The 12,545-nt window shown below is 39.8% G+C and overlaps 1 protein-coding gene across 3 annotated transcripts in view; it reads left to right on the forward strand.

The window, feature by feature from the left end:
* The window catches only part of slc39a11 (solute carrier family 39 member 11), a 432,840-nt gene that overhangs the window by 295,624 nt on the left and 124,671 nt on the right, over positions 1-12,545 (forward strand). The window lies entirely within an intron of this gene.

Consider the following 12,545-nt stretch of genomic DNA (forward strand, 5'->3'; position numbering starts at 1 on the left):
TCAGAGCAGAGAAAGGGAACAGCATAGGAATAAAGGAAACAAGGAGAGCACCCACTCTATCTATCCATCCACTCATCTATCCATCCACTCACCCACTAATAATAAACGCCTACACATGCAAGAATCAGCCATGCACTAAGGCTACAAGGCCATTCAGTGCTCATCCACCTCCCCAATCCCTACATTCACACTTGGCCTCCAAAAAAACAATTACAATAATAACAATGACAACAACAATAAGAATCAACACCATCACAGGCAAGAAGCAGCCAGGTACTGAGGCTGAGAGGCCAGTCAATGCTACACTGGGCCTCCAAAAAAAAAAAAAATACAGTAGCATCTAACTTATCCAAACTTCAATAATAATAAACACCTACACAGGCAAAAAAAGAAGACTATTGTACCACAATAAAAATATAAACTTCACTCAGCAGAATCAGACATCATGATTAACAACAAACCAGAGACAACAGGGATCTCAAGCAATTATCAATCAACACAAAAATTGAAGAAGGTAGCAGACTTCAAATACTACTACTAATGTGAGTATAAAGAAGGGTGGAGGTCACAGCATAAATACAACCTAATGTAGACTGACCAATACCACCAGACTAAGCCACAGCAATGCGTGGCTGGGCACAACTAATACCTTCTATAATCATTAGCTTCTTCCATTAGCACTAGTGTCATTATTATGATTTGGATACAGCAAGACATAATGTAGATCTTGAGTCCAGTGCTACAACCCTAGTAGTTATAGTAGTAGTAGCAGCAGTAGTGGTATCAGCAGACTAGTAACATTTTCGCTTGTACAAACATTTAAGGACAGTGGCATGCTCACGTATCCTACCTTGGGCCTTGGACCAGCTCTCACCAATCCTGATCTTGCCTTATCTCTTATGCCGAAGTCATACAGGGCTGGAACATTCTTCTGAACTTAAATGGTATCCACTTTTGGAAACATTTTTTATTCAGTAGAGTATGTTGGGGACTGTTAATTCTTTTCAAAGAATATGATCACATAATCTCTACCATGGTGGTTCATGTATTACAATCGTAGGATACATTAATGGCAATAATAAATTAGTAAAATATGCCAAGATCATTTTATGGTTCCAGGTGAAAGTGTGAATTGGTGCAGGTTGTGAACTAGTAACCCATATTTGCTCAAGTATAATGTGCCACCGATTGTAATGTACACCTCAGTTTTGAAGGTGTGCCCTGGAAAAAAAGGTCTGTTGTTGAATGTTATATATGATGTCCTGTTGCTTGTTAGCCATTCTGTCCATCAGGCTGAAGCTGGCAAACTCAGCAGCCTTGCCTTGACGGATGGGCGGTGGCTTCCCGACTAAGGCCTCATTCACAAGGTCTTCAAAACTGAGAGGAAAGTTTTAATTAGAGGTGTGCAAAACTGCAGAAATCTGTAGCCTCAACCTGTCAGAGGTGTGCAGCCTGGTTTACATGTGAGATTCTAACATGCCATCAAATGTAATGTGCATCTCACTTTTGGCTATATAACTCTTCCCAAAGAAACGTCTGTTTTGTTTCTTTCTGCTTCTTTGTTTGCTTACTGTGGGACCTGGTCTAGTTAGTTCCATGTTGGTGACTCTGCTTCTTCTTTTCTGTAAATCAACAAGTAAGATTAGCAATTCTGCTGACAAATATACCTAAATCAGGATGTTTAGTATGTCTATTGATATCAGATTTATATATTATTCATGTTAGCAAGTGGTGGCCAATTGTTATGGCCATGGAGTTGAATCTCCACACTGAACTCTGCCTCTATACCACCCCATGGATTACCAAAAAAAAGAAAAAGAAAAAAAGAAATATGGGTATAGCTTTTAGTTTAAAAAATACTGGTATTTTTCATATTGAACCCTGGATATAGGGAAGCTGAAACTTTGTGCTTCATTTTAAACCTAGGATGTGGGGAAAGAGGTTGTCCTGGAACCAAACCCGAGCAGATTTGAAGAACCCACTGTACTTTAAAATCAAATATCACAATTTTGTCAAACCAGTTTTTATTACACACACAGAATTTAAGCATTCCAAAAAGCTAGTCCTTCCAACTTAGTCCCTCTTTAAAAGAAAATATGAAGCAATATGGTCTTTGCTGAATGTGGGAAGCTGAATATGGATGGAACCAGCCTGAATTCCCCTGGGAAGTTCTTCTCTCTTAGCTTTATGCGGAGGTTATTGCACATGAAGAGTTAAGGCTCCTAAATTAATATCATCATACATAACTCCTGACAGTGAAAGGTACATAGAGATTCCCCAGGATGAGATTATTCTACCCCCACACGTCATCTCTAACCTCAGGGATATATAATTTAAAAAGAAATACTAGAGAATAGAAATTTTTGCTTCTCCAGGGCACTGGCCCAATCAGCTTACCATTTGGACAGGCCTCATTTGAGATGGTGATTTGTAATTATCCTACCTAACACCATTATCCCAGGCAGGCAGGCAGTGGCATTATCCTTTGAAATAAGACTTTACATCGCATTTTAACTGAAGATGCAAAGGAATTATACATTCATAGAGCTGTCTATACAAATGTATAGCTCGGGTGGGCACAGCATATCCATGGAGCTACTGCTCCCGCTCCCCTCCCCCGGAGTTTTAATGATCCTTGATACTTCTGGACTACTGTTTTTGTGATTTAAAAAGGGTTGAGTTTCTCCCCCAGGGAAGCGGTATGTGTGTGTGTGTGTGTGTGTGTGTACACAGTATGGATACCAACATCCATGGATTCACAGAAATCTACTACTGCAGACAAAAAACAAACAAATAGGGAAAATATTTTAATATCTTCTGAATGGATACACAATTGATGAACAAGTAAAAGATCCCATGATTCAATGGGCAAAACATTTGGGCAAGCAATAAATTTAGAAGATCAGGAAGAACTCTGGAAGAAATTACTCCAATTCACAAGAAGCTATACTGTTAAAGAAAACTTTTACAAAATGATTTATAAATGGTACATAACTCCAGAAAATCTTTCAAAGATATACGAAAGATTGGACTTGTGCTGGAAATGTACACAAAAGACAGTAACTTTCTAGTTAATGTGGTGGAACTGCCCAAAGGCTAAAGATTTCTAGAAAAAAATTCATAGCGATATGGAAATCATACTAAAAAACACAATAACACTGAAACCAGAAACCTTTTTATTAAGATTATTAGACAAGCAAATACTGAAACACCAAGAAAGAAGTTTCCTCTATATGACAGCAGCAGCAAGAATGGAATATACAAAATTATGGAAGGAACAAACTATACCAACACAGTAGTAGCAGATGAATCTTGTTATAAAGATATTGTAAGGAATTAAGTTAATGTATATCTGTAAAATAGCTTCAAAAGTTGTGATATATTTCAACACAGACAAGATTAACGCTTGCATGCGGAATATTTGTCTTTATTTTGGTGATATGTAAGCACAGCTGCATAGGAGATGCATAAAACAGATGCAGCTGCGTGCTGTTGAAATTTAGAGGGTGATCATTTGAGAGTAGAGCAAGAGAGCACAGGCTCAGACTGAAGTGAAGGATTTAGAGCCAAACTAATCTTGGTATTATTTGTGATCCTTGGTCTGAGGAGAGAAGGTTTAAGCTGCTAAAATATTGAGAATGATCATTGAAAGTTGGGTAAGAAAGCATGAGATCAGACTGCAATGCAGGATTTAGACTTCAGTTTTTTTCAATGAGAAGGGAAGGTGATAGAGTAAACTGGATCCATGGAACCATGGATTAGAACTATCAATGTTTTGGGGTCAATTTACAATTTACAAAGAGAAGAAACCCACACTGAACCTCACAACCTCTGAGGATGCCTGCCATAGATGTGGGTGAGAATACTTCTGGAACATGGCCACTCAGCCCAAGAAACATACAACAACCCTGTGATCCCGGCCATGAAAACCTTCGACAACCCACACTGAATTGTTATCAAGGGGAGATTTCCTTCCACTGCAAATAATGGGCAACAAAGCAAAGACGTGAAAAAATCCTGCTCCATACCATAGCCTCAACCCACACCATCCTCAAATTGTATTGTTTTTTATTTAAACCCATCCATGCAAAACCAAGTGATCTGAATAAATTCAGATCGAGGTTGACTTTTGGATTTCAATTTGTGGGCATAGGTTTCCCAGGGTGAAGTCAAATCTCACACAGCCATTTAATCTGGGTCAGGATAAACGTGTTAAACCTTCTAGAGGCCAATAAAGATATTTTTCAAGATGAATCCAGGGATGACTTTTTCTTTCACCAGTTGCCCTAGGGAATTTCCTAGGGCAGCCCAGGGACAAAGGATAGCACTTACTTTCTGTTGACAATCTGAGCATAGCTGATGGTGATTGCTCTGCAACTGTGGAGACACTAGCCGGAGTGACATGGCGATTGAAGAAGTGGGAGGAAGGAGGGAGTGATTCCTCCTTTCCCTCACCCCCTTTTTCATGTCGTGTTGTTGTTCCAGCTAGTGCCACTACAGTCAGTGAGTGACTACCACTAGCTGTTTCATGCCCAGTGGTTGCTGCTATGGCCAAATTGGCAGGGGGAAGGTATGAGTGGCAGTCCAGCAGTATTGGAATGGTTCTGGAGCTGCTGCGCTGTGTCGACCATCCATACACCAGGCCAAGCCGTCTCGAAGATTGACTGATCTGGAATACTCAACTCCAGATCATCACTGCCATTTTTGGCATGTGTAGATGACCCTTAGCTTCTTAAAGCTTCTATTTTGGAGGCCAGAGTTCTAGATCTATACTTTTAAAAAATGTTGCCATTTCAGGTTTTGTTAACTGAGGCATGACTGTAGCTAATATTTTTTTCTGCAGAATTGTTTATTTACAGAAAGAGTACAAAAGATGGAGTAGACAAATAATTTTTACTGAGTTCTAAAAGTAATGTATTTATGGTATGAATGCACCAGAAGTCTGCTTATTTCCTCTGGTGTACAAGGTCAAAGTCATCTTGTTCTTTCTTATTGCTTTTTGTAAGATCTTGTCACATCTTGCATGATCTGTCATAATGCAAAGCTGTCTGGATTAATTTTTCCCCTTAGATGTGTCCTTAAAATGTTGATAATGATAAATTTTAAAGCTTTGGGATTATATATGAAATTTAATTCAAAAGTGAAAGAGGGCGTGAGGAGGAGGGAGCAAGATTTATACAATTCATGTTTCTAAAAGTCACACACATTGTTTCTAGTGTGTTTGAATGATGAATTCCTTGGTTAGTCCATTGGCAGAGAGAACACTTTATTTTAAAACACTTTATTGTAAAATTACAATTTCCAGGTCCTACAGCACTGAGCCATGGCATTTAAAGTGGTGTCAAACTGCATTAATTCCACATTGTAGATGTACTCTCAGTCCTGCTTGCAGAAATTCCTAATACACACTGTACTACCCACACACTGTAGGGAAGACATTTATAAACTTAGTGTAAAAATGGAAAACCATGGATAATAGCAAACCCTATTGAAAGGTAGAACCCCTGCCAGACATGATCATAGTTGCTCTGGAGGAACTCTTGGTGACACCATGGCATTGTCCAGCAGAAGCATACAGTTAAAGCACCTGAATGTCTGATGTTGACAGGTGAAACTGATCCAGTGGGTTCATACTGTGTTAGAAAGCATGTGCTGGTTCCAGAAGAAAATTATTACTTATCTATATATATAAAAGAGTGATGGCATCAGGGCAGTGGACAAAACAACAAAAGTACAGGCCCCGCAACCTCGAAATTTGACAACACAACCCATCATCCATGCCTCCAGGTTGATACAACAAAAAGAAAAGAAAAATAAAGTCCTAATTAGAGGGAGAGCAATAATTGTTTTTATCCAATTGCTGCCAGTTTAGAGGGCTAATCTCTGCCCACTTGGTTGCCTAGCAACCAGCCAAGGGACAGCCAGGCTTCAGTTAGGGGACAGGCTGATTTAGGCCTCACTTAGGCTTCTTCCACAGATTATCTGATTTTAACTGGATTATATGGCAGTGTAGACTCAAGGCCCTTCTACACAGCTCTATAACCCATTTATAATCTTATATTATCTGCTTTGCACTGGATTATCTTGACTCCACACTGCCATATAATCCACTTCAGTGTGCATTTTATCCAGCTGTGAAGAAGGAGCCTCATATAATCCAGTTCTGAGCAGATAATAGAAGATTATCAATATAGAGTAGAGTCTCACTTATCCAACATAAACAGGCCGGCAGGATAAGTGAATATGTTGGATAATAAGAAGGGATTCAGGAAAAGCCGATTAAACATCAAATTAGGTAATCGTTTTACAAATTAAGCACCAAAACATCATATTATACAACAAATTTGACAGAAAAAGTAGTTCCATGCGCAGTAATGCTATGTAGTAATTACAGTAGAGTCTCACTTATCCAACACTCGCTTATCCAATGTTCTGGATTATCCAATGCATTTTTGTAGTCAATGTTTTAAATATATTGTGATATTTTGGTGCTAAATTCATAAATACAGTAATTACTACATAGCATTACTGTGTATTGAACTACTTTTTCTGCCAAATTTGTTGTCTAAGATGATATTTTGGTGCTTCATTTGTAAAATCATAACCTAATTTGATGTTTAATAGGCTTATCCTTAATGCCTCCTTATTATCCAACATATTCGCTTATCCAATATTCTGCCAGCCTGTTTATGTTGGATAAGTGAGACTCTACTGTACTATATTTTCAAATTTACCACTACAATATCACAATGAATTTAAAACACTGACTACAAAAACATTGATTATGAAAAGGCAGACTGCGTTGGATAATCCAGAACATTATATAAGTGAATGTTGGATAAGTGAGATTCTACTTTAATATGAAATAATTACTGGGATAGAATAATGCAGAACAATATAATCTCTAAACCCAGGACAGTAAATAAACAGGGGAATTCCACACAGGAAACAATCAGGGCCAGCTAACACCTCCCAACAAAGTATTCCCATCATCAAAGTCTGGCAAATCCTCTGTTTTCTCAGGGCCACAGACAGTAGAAGCACATAAAATATCGCAAACAATACCATTCTGAAAACAAGGGAATTCCAGACAGGAAACAATCAGGGCCAGCGAACACCTCCCAACAAAAAATTCACTCAGGGAGGAAGCAGCCAGGCTTTAAAGCTGCAAGGCCATTACATCCTAATCATTTTTCCTAATTGCAGCATTCATACTTGCCTCCAACAGACAAAAAAAACCAATCAGAAATATTGTATATTCACAACCTTTAGGAAATAATATCCCCTGATGGCGCAGCGTGTTAAAGCGCTGAGCTGCTGAACTTCTGGACCGAAAGGCTGCAGGTTTGAATTGGGGGAGCGGAGAGAGCCCCCACTGTTAGCCCCAGCTTCTGCCAACCCAGAAGTTCAAAAACATGCAAATGTGAGTGCATCAATAGGTACTGCTCTGGCGGGAAGGTAACGCCGCTCTATGCAGTCATCCCACATGACCTTGGAGGAGTCTATGGACAACGCTGGCTCTTCGGCTTAGAAATGGAGATGAGCACCAACACTCTGAGTCAGACATAACTGGACTTAATGTCAGGGGAAAACGTTTACCCTTTACCTTAACTACCACCAGTTCCTCAATACTTTATTTCCCAAACCACCATATTTTGCCACAGCAACGCGTGGCCGGGCACAGCTAGTAAAGAATATAAGAAAAGTCAATGTTTAGCTTTTTTGGGGAGCTAAGTCAAGAGTGCAGTGCAAGTGAAATAAAGGCAACCCAACAACCCAGCTGTAGTATAATTGAGCTTGCTGTTTCCTTTGTTTGCCACAAGGTTCCCTTGGCTCTTACACAATCAGAGATTTCAGGAGGAAGATGGGTTGCTGTTCATATTCAGCTGAAGACGAATGCTTAACGATCACAGTGTTGAATTTTTCATGGGCTGTGATCTTTCTCAAGAGAGCGAGAGCAGATGGAAACATTGGTCTTAGAAAGCAACATCTTTTATTGTTCTTCTTTTTAGACTTTCATAAGGATGACTAGCAGGCATAGAGATGTAGCAGTGATGAAATGTTGTGAATGCTCCCCACAAAGCACAGACTTTTTCATATAAAGCCACCCATCCATCCATCTATTAATGCTTCCTGCTTTTTAAAATAAGGCAATGACAGATTGCTTTTTTGATTACTGTTTTCTTTCCTTTGCTAATCCTCCTGTGTTCACTGGAAAATGCAAAAGCAAAACAAAAGAATAATCAGAAGCAAAATTCATAAAGAATGCCATGGGAAAACTGAAAGGGAAAGACAATAGTCTCATGGTAACTTTAAGACTTTTATTTATTTCAGCATAAACTTTTCTGAAATTTCTTTAGATACATCTGAAGAATTTGATAATCTTAAAGTTGCTGCAATACCATTTTTTCCTTTTGTATTTTTATTGAAACAGCATGAAATGTTTTTTTTTTGTAAAGTTCAAAACAGATGTAATGAAAACATTTATCTTTTCCAAAATCCCTCTTTAATTCTTTATAGATTGGGGGTGGGAGTGGCTCTGCTCTTTGCAGCATTTTGTTTTTAAAACCAAATTCACACATTGCCCGTGTTTTATAAATGAATATTTCAGGCAAAGTTGAGGACAAATGGAATTGTGCTATAAATCAAGAGATGTGTTTGTGACAGAAAATGTAGAAGCAGAGAGAGGGGATTGCATTGAAGACAGCCCTAAATAACACTCTTGAACTCATTTTGAATGCAACGGTACATCAATTCCTTACTACAGTACTCTGCTCAAACAATGAATTACCGTGTTACTGTCAAGTTTGCAATGAATTATTTCTTCTTTTGCAAATGAAAATGATGGGGCATTGTTTTCTACTGGACAAGGGGGTGATTGCCCCCATGCAATGATTCATATTGTCTGATGAAGATTACTATGTTTCTGGCCCTGTTGATACAACTTTCACTTAATTCTAACGATGTGTTATTTTAGTTCAGTTGTGCGTCAATGACAGGCACAGATTTTGACAGTATGATACTGTGTATACTAATAAGACATTTGAGATACAATTATGTGGCATCACTAACTGTCTGTTTGCTCAGCAATTAATTGTCCTACCCCCTTTTTGAAGATCTTACCACTTCTCTAAGCAATTGATTCCATTGGCAAACCAGTCTGTCAAGAAGTGCCTTCTAATGTTCAAAGATCAAGAGTACTGTGATCCCGACCAATGATGGATTTAGACCACACTTGGCACACATACCCTACATGAACAGAGCAGAATCTTCTGTCTGGACCATATCAAACTTAAAAAGACTAAGAAACATCAGTAGAAAATAGAGACTCAGTGAAGTAGCAGTCAGCATCTGAACTGCAGATTAAGCAGGCACACTGGTCTCAGTTTTCCTTGCTATGGTGAGATGCATTTAGAAATAGAATATTTCTGTAACTGCACCTCACACATTTTTATGCTTATCAATACCTTGTTGCACTCTGATCATTTTCATTTGGCTGGGTGGGGTGAGTCAGTACACAGATAGGGCTGTGTTGTGCTAAATTATTCATTCCAACAAGAATAATTTAATCAATTTTCTCTCTGCTGGCAGTTGTCTTTGAAAACTACATTTCTGAAGAGGTCTCACAGGGGAGATAAAGTATTGAGCAGCTGGATGGGAGGGAGATTCTGTGGCACATCCCTACATGGTATTGAGAAGCTTGTGAGGGAAAGGATTCTGTGAGTTGGTTCATAATAATGCAAACTTTTTTTGTATAACAGCTATCAAAATAAATGCCACAGTGATGATTGTCCCTAACCCACACCCTCCTGACATGGGTTGAAATAGGAAATAAGTGAGTTTGGGGTCCTTAAGTCTATTCAAAGACTTTGGGTGGGGGGGACGGGACAGAATTCTCTTTGTTGGTGTTCCCCTTTTTATTTTCCTTTAGTATTTGAATATTTTTCCTATTTGTATGGAAAAGTGTTTGCTTTAGGCAGTGGCCATGGCATCATGAGTATCATGTTACATATTTTAAATAATTTTTTTACCTCCAGTACCCAGCAGTGTATCATTGCTTCAGTACTTTCTAATTCGTGTAGGAGTTCCCTATTAAGAAATTACAGTAGAGTTCCGGTTATCCGAGTTAAACGGGCAGTCCGCGTCTCGGATAGCCGGATCTGTTGGATAATAGTGAGGCCCGGCTCAGTGCCTTTACTGAAGGGAAGGGGAAACCCTTCCCTTCAGTAAAAGCCTGATGGGGATTGGGGAAACACGGAGCCTGCTGCTAAACCGCAACAGGCTCCTCATTTCCCCAAAGTCCACCACCTTTACTGAAGTCAAGGGGAAACTCTTCCCTTCAGTAAAGGCCTGACCAGGGCTCGCTCCTTGAGAAACACCCTGCAAGCGTTGCTAGGCAGCAGAGATTGTGAGGCGCTTCCTCTTCCTCTCCTTCTCCTTCTCTCGAACTCGAGAGAAGAAGAGGGAGAGGGAGGGGGCCCCCCGGCGGCGCCTCAGATAATACGGATGCTCGGTTAACCGGGGCTCTACTGTAATAAAATTTGCTTTAACAAATTGCAGCATATATAAGATGAAACATAGAACACTTGTTAAGAGTGAAAGAGAGAGGGGGGAAGAGCCCTCATAGCACATATATTCAAATACCAGCCTAAATATCCTAAAGGATCAGCCCAGGTTAATATTTGGATGGGAGACTGCCAACAAATCTCAGAGGAAGGAACTTGCAAATCACCTCCTTGCCATACAAAAACTTTAAAGGCACACACACATGCACACACATGCACATTTGCTCTTCTCTTCCTCCTCTATGTTTTAATGTTGTCTTTGTTGGTATTGATGTCCTAACCTTAGATGGTGTAATGAAAATGTGTCCATGGCAACAAATTGGAAACCATTTCTCAGTTTTAAAAAGATGTAATTTAAACTAAATGAAAGGAGACTGGCTCTCATTTTCAAAGTGTCTTTCAAGAATTGATGCTAAAGCAAAGCAATAAAACTGTGTAACTGGCTTATGGAGCTCTGTCAAATTTCTTGCAAATACTGCAGATCAGAAGCTTGGGTTACACCTGCTATTTTCCCCAAACTATACCTCTTGTATGAATACCTTAAACGCCTCCACTCCAGGATTTTATGTATTTTATCAGGCACTAAATTAACTTTCAATGAGCTATCTCTCTCTCTCTCTCTCCCTCTCTCTCTCTTTAAAAAAAAATCCAGCGATTGGGAGTCAGCTCCATTTCATGGCCTGGAGCTTTCCTATTTCCCCTTTCTGCTCCATCAGGGATTGCAAAGCTGCAGCTGGGTTCTCCTGATAGGAAATGGTCTGAAGCTTTCGGCTTAATAATCCCCAGCTATCTCTTTTCATCTCCTTTCGTGACTGCTGAAATAGCCAGTCATTTCTCTTTTGAATAATTCTTGCTGCGCATTCAGGTTTAATGCTTGTGCCAGAAGAGAGGAGCTTTTCCAGGATAGCATCTGCAGAAATGCAGGTGGCAGTGATCTGCCAGCACACGTGGGGAGGGACGAAAAAGTTTTTTTCTAGTTCATTCACAACCATTGAACTAATTTGTGTATGATTTGAGCTTATAGGCTTTGCTCTTAGAGACTTACAAACCAGTGATGGGCTTATGTATGAGTTCATCTTAACCATTGTGGTAAGAATAATTTTCCTATCTTGGTAGTTTGGATTAACAAAATGCAGGTTGTGACTGCAGATTGTGATAAATATGGACTAAATGCAGATGTGCTTGTACACATTTACATGTCTTTGCACACTGTGCTTTACGGGCTGATAACACAAGCAGGTTGCACTGTCATAGGTATGTGTGCAATTTTTTCCTCATTCTGCCAAATAAATAAATAGTAAAGAGAGAAAGGATAGGCTGATAATGAACTGAACATTGCAAAGGTAACATCAACTTCTGAAAAAGTAGAGCATGCTGTGAGGAGAGAGTGGCCAATGAACTGCCATATGAGCCCCTCTCCTTTTAGAAGCACTTTCTCTGAACTGAATTGTGGTGACTTTTTTTGGGTTGTATGGCCATGTTCCAGCAGCTTTCTCTCCAAACATTTTGCCTGCATCTGGGGTAAGCATCTTCAGAAGTTCTGTTGGCAGTGAAGCAAGTGGAGTGTATTCCTGTGGAATGTCCAGGGTGGGACAAAGATCCCACCTGTGGAGGCCTCAGTTATAGAGAAACACCAAGGGAGTGAAGGTACCATCACCAGGGGCTTTGAGGGAAGAGGCAGCCTTTGTTTTCTTTGCTGCCTTTGCCTCAACTCCTGGAACTCACTCTGCAGAACTGAGGCCCTGACTTTGTGACTCTGTGAAGCAAGGCCCAGCAAGCCCCCTCTGCTTGCCTTCAGAGGCTGGGGCATAAAAGGACCACATCTGCAGGAGCAGGGACACCACCTTAGGGACAACACCAATGAAGGTTTGCCCCTTTGGCGAGTCACTTCGGGAGTGGCACGAATTCAAGGGCCTGTTCTTCTGCTTGGTTTTTAACATCTTGCATTTAACCTTGCTTTTAACATCTATCTTCTGTTTT

The sequence above is a fragment of the Anolis carolinensis genome, chromosome 2 (assembly GCF_035594765.1).
Source record: "Anolis carolinensis isolate JA03-04 chromosome 2, rAnoCar3.1.pri, whole genome shotgun sequence".
Taxonomy (NCBI): domain Eukaryota; kingdom Metazoa; phylum Chordata; class Lepidosauria; order Squamata; family Dactyloidae; genus Anolis; species Anolis carolinensis.